The sequence below is a fragment of the Aquila chrysaetos genome, chromosome 3, assembly GCF_900496995.4.
Source record: "Aquila chrysaetos chrysaetos chromosome 3, bAquChr1.4, whole genome shotgun sequence".
NCBI lineage: Eukaryota > Metazoa > Chordata > Aves > Accipitriformes > Accipitridae > Aquila > Aquila chrysaetos.
Genome location: NC_044006.1, coordinates 61,264,792 through 61,270,791, shown reverse-complemented (window position 1 = coordinate 61,270,791; position 6,000 = coordinate 61,264,792).

Below are 6,000 nucleotides of genomic sequence, written 5' to 3'. Positions count from 1 at the left end.
GCTGCACACTGCCTAATTTACCCTGTTTTTTAGCAAAGTAAATTAGCTTTGGCAAAGCATTGCACAAATAGGCTAGCCTCCTTCCAGTCCATGAGCCAGCTTTGGCACCAATTTCTACATTGTACTTATTGTGCAGTATAGCATATCTAGTAGGAGATGCAAAGGACTACTTGCATAAAAATTTGCAGATTCGGATCCTCAAATTTTATTCTGCACTTACTCATTTTAATGGCACAAACCTTTTATTAACTCTTAAATGTCACTGCTTCAAATTTAATGGTGTTACTGAACCAAAATATCAAAAGAATAAAATACCATTATAAATTAGTCGCTAAAGCATATCATTTGGGGCTTACCATGCTTAAATATGCTTGTATTTACTTGACAGCAGTAGCAAACTGCTAATTGCTAGTAGATTTCTTCAGAATCTTAAGCCTAATTACTTTTGCCCCCTGGCATACAAAGACTAGCCTTATTTCTTGTGTGAAAGGCTTTACCAAAATCAGAACAAATCACAAGCCTTTTCTATTGAAATCTCAGCACAAAAATGTCATTAATATAACTACATTATGTTTTAGAATGTCATGTGTACTAGATTTTTTTGAAAGACTCTAGTAAAAATTAAGTTTAACTGTCTTCTCTCTGACAGTATTGTTGATGGACTGAATTTTTCCTCCCATGAAATTGATGACAGAAATCTATTGATGACAATAGGAGCAGATACTAAAAACTTGCCATGTATGATTTTCCAGTAGGGACAGAATCCCCTTCCATCTCTGAGACATTTACTTCAAACTACCCAGTAAGACAGTCTTTTGGCATCATAACCAGCAACCTTTTCAATACCAAAGCAATAGATGCTAACTTGATATTCCAGGAAAAATTACAAATTATTCAGTGTTATTATTCCCAAATCTAAACAGAGCACACGTGCATGCATTTTGAAAAAGTGGCCCCCAAATTTTACATTCATAGTTGAAGTCTTGCTGGAAATCAACAGCTCTTGTAATAAACTGAAATATTCATTTATGCATAAATTGGATGCAAAAAGAGAGTTTTTTAAAACAGATAGTTTCAATCTCCATCTCTGCTTGAGATAAAAAATAAATGAAGATGTAATAGCTAGATGCAACTCTTTCTACAAAATAAAATAACTAACATCCAAAATGTGGGAGAGCTTCAGATCCTCTAGAACAACCTTAATGATTCTAAATTTCAAATAAAATGTTTAATTTTGTACAGTTATTACCAGAAGAAGAAATGGAAAAAGTCAGAGGAAAAATGTACCCATATCGAGGACTCTAATATCCATGGCACAGATCTTGAGAATAATACCAGAAAATTGGCTGAATTAACTGTATCAGAATGTACACTATGCAAGAAGACATGTATAAGTAACACGCATTTCTGCTTCTCTCAATAAAAATAATTTTGATAAAAAGGCAACTTTCCTCCCCAATTTGAAGTTTTACTGTAAAAGGATTTGGAACAGAGCTATAATCCCTATTCTCATGCATGCAGGACTTATTTTTCATCCAAGTTTGAGCAAAGATGTCAGTATCATCAAATATATTATATGGACTTGAAGGAGAATTGCCTTTTTTTTGGGTTTTTTTTTTTTTTTTGTTTTGTTTTTTTTTGTTTTGTTTAATAGCTGGCACAGTACAATCACTATGAAACAGAAATTCAGATAATTTTTTTTTTTTTCTACCAGGCACTGGATTAATGCTCAACCTTGCAACATCCAACTGTTGCTCCATATTAATTTTACAGCCAGTTGCTGCTCAAACCCTGTAGCGATTTGGCTTTATTCTGATCTCCAGTCCTCTCACAATTTCACATTTTCCCATATAGTATTACCATACCACCATAAATGATAGAAGCAGTCTCTTCAAAACCAGTGATTGCTCCAAGGTGCTTGAATTTCTGCCTTAAAATGACCTACAAAGAAGAGAAAACGCCCTGATGTCAGTCTTGGCTTCCTTTCTGATTATATAACAGGGGAAAAACTATTTGAATTTTTTTTTTTATGTTACTTTTCATAAAAGCTATGCAGGGAATTACCCAGAATTACTATTGGTGATTGTTTAAGTAGTGAAATGGGGCTAGCACAGTAATAACTGGAAGCTGAATACTTGAAAAGGATTTTAAATTCTCTTTAACTATATAGCATCTTTTGCATGTTTGTATTAGCACCTAGTGTGAGAATCCTGTCTTCGTGAAGCAGCCAAACTCTCTTTCCCCAACTAATATCACCATACTGCAGTCCAAAATACTTTCCACCAATACCTCTCATTTTTCCTCTAGGAAAAGAAATCCATAAATGGAGACTGCTTATGACATTCTATTTCTAATTTTAAAACAATCTCTCTTTCACACTCCCACCCCAAAACAAACAGCCCAATCCTTTCTCCCTTTTTCCCCTTGAAAAAGGAGGCAATTTTTAGGAACCACTAAGAAAGTAAAAGGCACTTGGGCATGTCAGTAGCATTCACTTGCAAAGGGTTTGTGTTTGAAAGCTAAAACCACTGTCTTCAATCCTAGTACAAGACACGCTGTCTGCAGTATTACTTTTGATATCAAGTTATTTCAAATGTCTAGCACCACAGGCTAAACATGTAAGTGTAGCTGGCAATTTTTCTTCCACATTTTAAAATAATTCTCCATTTTTTGTTTTACTAGCCAGAAAGTAAAAATCTTTTCTAAATTGCAAAGGTGAAAAGTGGTTCTGGATCCCCCTGACTTAGAGTAAGGTGCTCTAATTTGCAGGGTTACCACTTTGTCCATTCCACTTGGCACACACTATTTTGAATAAATATTCTGTTGGTTTTGTTTTGTTTTGTTTTAATTGAATCTCTACTACTTTGGAGAAAATATCACTGCTGAAGTTCCATTAATTTTTATAATATAAATTAGAATACCTGATTTACACTGAAGCCTTAAAAGGCTTCTATATCTTTCTGATGGCTGCACAGAAACTATATTAACTTTGTAGTTATAATCCACTCATAAAACTAATTCAACTAACCAATGAGCAAGTTTTAAAAGACATTATGTAGCTTCTATGAATACTGAATAGCTATACTATTAAGGTCAGAATAATTAACTAGTTCTAGAAAAAGCATTTTATATAAACATCAAAATGCATAGATTTTTTTTTCCTCTGGAAAAATATAAGCAAAATATAAAATTTTTATGCAGGGCAGAATCAATCAGAAAAATAAATATAATCAGCCATTAATCCTCTCTGTGTGTAAGGAGTTGCACTGGTACATGAACAAATTAAGGTGGCTAATGGAGTCAATACTTTGGTGACTCCTCCTGTAAAGGTCAGCATTTTAAAACAATTCAAAATTTATTCATATACTTAAATAACTCTACTCCAGAATATCTTTCTCAGAAGCTTTCTCTTTCAGTGTTCTTATGTACGCATATTTTAAAAGCAGAAATTTCATGACAAAATATTACATGAAGAGGGAATTGAGGTTGAAGATGCAGAAAGATAATGTAGGAATTAAAAAGAAAAATCCTTGCATATAATTATCCCCCACTAAAGTATTACAAACCCAGGAAAAATAGCCTAAGTTTCACTGAAAAGACATCCCACCATGTTAACGCCCCTGATAACCTGATATGTACCTTGTTCTGATGCTACAAAGAAAACATGTGAATGAATTTACTACATCTTTCAAAATTACAGTCTTCTAGCCTGGTACTCCAAATGTTATTATGACATTGTCACGGTCATCTGGTTATTACACCACACTGATTATTTCTTCCAAATTATACTCAGAAATATTCAAAAGACCTGGGCAGTAGTAAACAGAAATGAACAAAAGAGAACAAACAACTGTCTACGAATAGAGGGAAGCACAGTCTAGTAACACAGTTCATATTCTGTAATATTATATTCTTTACTGATAAAAAATTATTAAATCACATTCAATCTTGGACTGTAAACCATGATTCCCATCTGGAAGCCATTTCTAAAAAAGAACAGCAGAATTTCTGTTATTGTCATTGTTCAGAAAATAACTATCCAGAAATTGTTAATCTATAACTTATTAACCAAAATATTGTCCTGCTTTATTTTCCTTGAAGATTTTTGAAGTAACCGTGTCTTTGCCAGACACCCATGCACAACATTGCATACCTCTTTGTCCCTTGCATTGAGTCCCATTTGAAAAATGGTCTTTTCTATTTTTTAATTTCTAGGCTCAAGACAGTGTATTGTACAATGTCCAATTTTTAAAAATCCTCACTTCAGATCATTTGGCATTTTCTGAAGCACATAATTACTCAGAAAACAAGAGGTAAGTAGGAGATCACAACACAGAAATCAGAGACTCAGTGAAAAATGAGTTGTCATTTGCTTTCTAAGGATTAAGTTTTGAACATTGTTTTCCATAAAATCATGCTTAAAGAAAAGACATCAATAGATTCATCATGTCTTCTCTTTTTATGTTCTCATGTAGGTTGCCTCTTGAGCTGAAACGCTGCCTTTCCACAAAACACTACTCCCTAATTAAAAAAAAAAACAACAACAAACTAACGATGGATTACAATAATTTAAGATGCATAAAAATGTTCGTGAACAACTCTAGGCACCTAAATAGTGCATTTTTACTGATACAAAATGAAATAAATGCAGCACAACTGGATTTTTTATTTTTCTAGCTAAGCCCTTCTAACCAAAACAGTAGGACTTTTGTTTTGTGAATGCCAAAACCATGTAAATTTTCACACAAAAGCAAGGTAATGAACAATAAAGGGAAATTGACAAATACTATCTTGTTTTCTCCTGATTTCCAACTTGTCTGACAAACTGCCCATAAAGCTGATCAGCTAAACTGCTATTTAACAGAAGGAATAGCTGGTATTATTTTAATGTCTTTTTTATTTTTTGTAAGCTTCTACAACTGTTTTTTAGAACTTGTATTACTGTTCTACTTTAACAGTAATAATCTACAACCTATTCTACACTAATGTGAGGAAAAATATACAAGAAAAATTGCTTACACATTCTGGCTGCAACTTTGAGATTGTAAAAAAAATTTCCAATTGCCCTTCTCTCCATGTTAACAAATTTTTCATATTCCCCATTTCTTTGTGCCAGTAACAATGATCTCATCTTCGACTATGCTCAGGCAAACATTTCACCTACTGTTTTATAAAATGTTTTTTACATTAAAAATGTAAAAATAACTTACAGTAAAAAGTCACTAGTACATAAATGTACTACTGCTAATTTAAAGAATTAGCCAAACATGGTGCAAATGCCATCTCTGGGTGCACCCAGTTCCTGAGTAAGCTGCTTTTGAGAATACATTACAACTTTATTGCCTCAAAGTTTTTGCACGCTGATTTTGAGTGACCAAGAAAATACTTTCATAATTCTTTAAGTGATTACTTTACTTAACACTTTAGCTTTCAGACAAATTTTCTAAAATATCCATTTATACTCTTGTCCTAGGAGGTATTAATATTATTGATCAATCAAATCTGGTAAAAGCAAAAGGTGGTATTAAATATCCTTCAGTCTGGCTAAGTGAGGGAGTTCCTAAGTGCTTATTTTTTAGTGATAGCTGATGTAAGAAGGCATGACTTCTTGTCATCCAGCAACACAAGCCTGAACACAACCAAGGGAATCACCCAGAGCTTAACTACCAGTGCAATAACTGCAGTAATGACTTGCTAGAGCCAATATATGTCTGAAAACGTGCAAAAGACTATAAAGCACAGAGACTATGAGCAGACAGCAGGAACAGAAATTGTTCATGTCACATAAGGGAATGAGTGAAGGGTTTTGGCACTGAAGAATGCAGTTCACAGAACCCAGCAAGGTGTAAGGCAGGCATGGCAGAGTACTTGCGCATGAACAGGCGCCATCTGGAAGTCCCTGCACCCACAAACTCTGCCCTAGGCTCCCTAACCTTCTCATCTGACTTGAGGGTCATGGAAGGAGTTCAATAAGCAGCAAAAGTAATGAGATCTGATTTC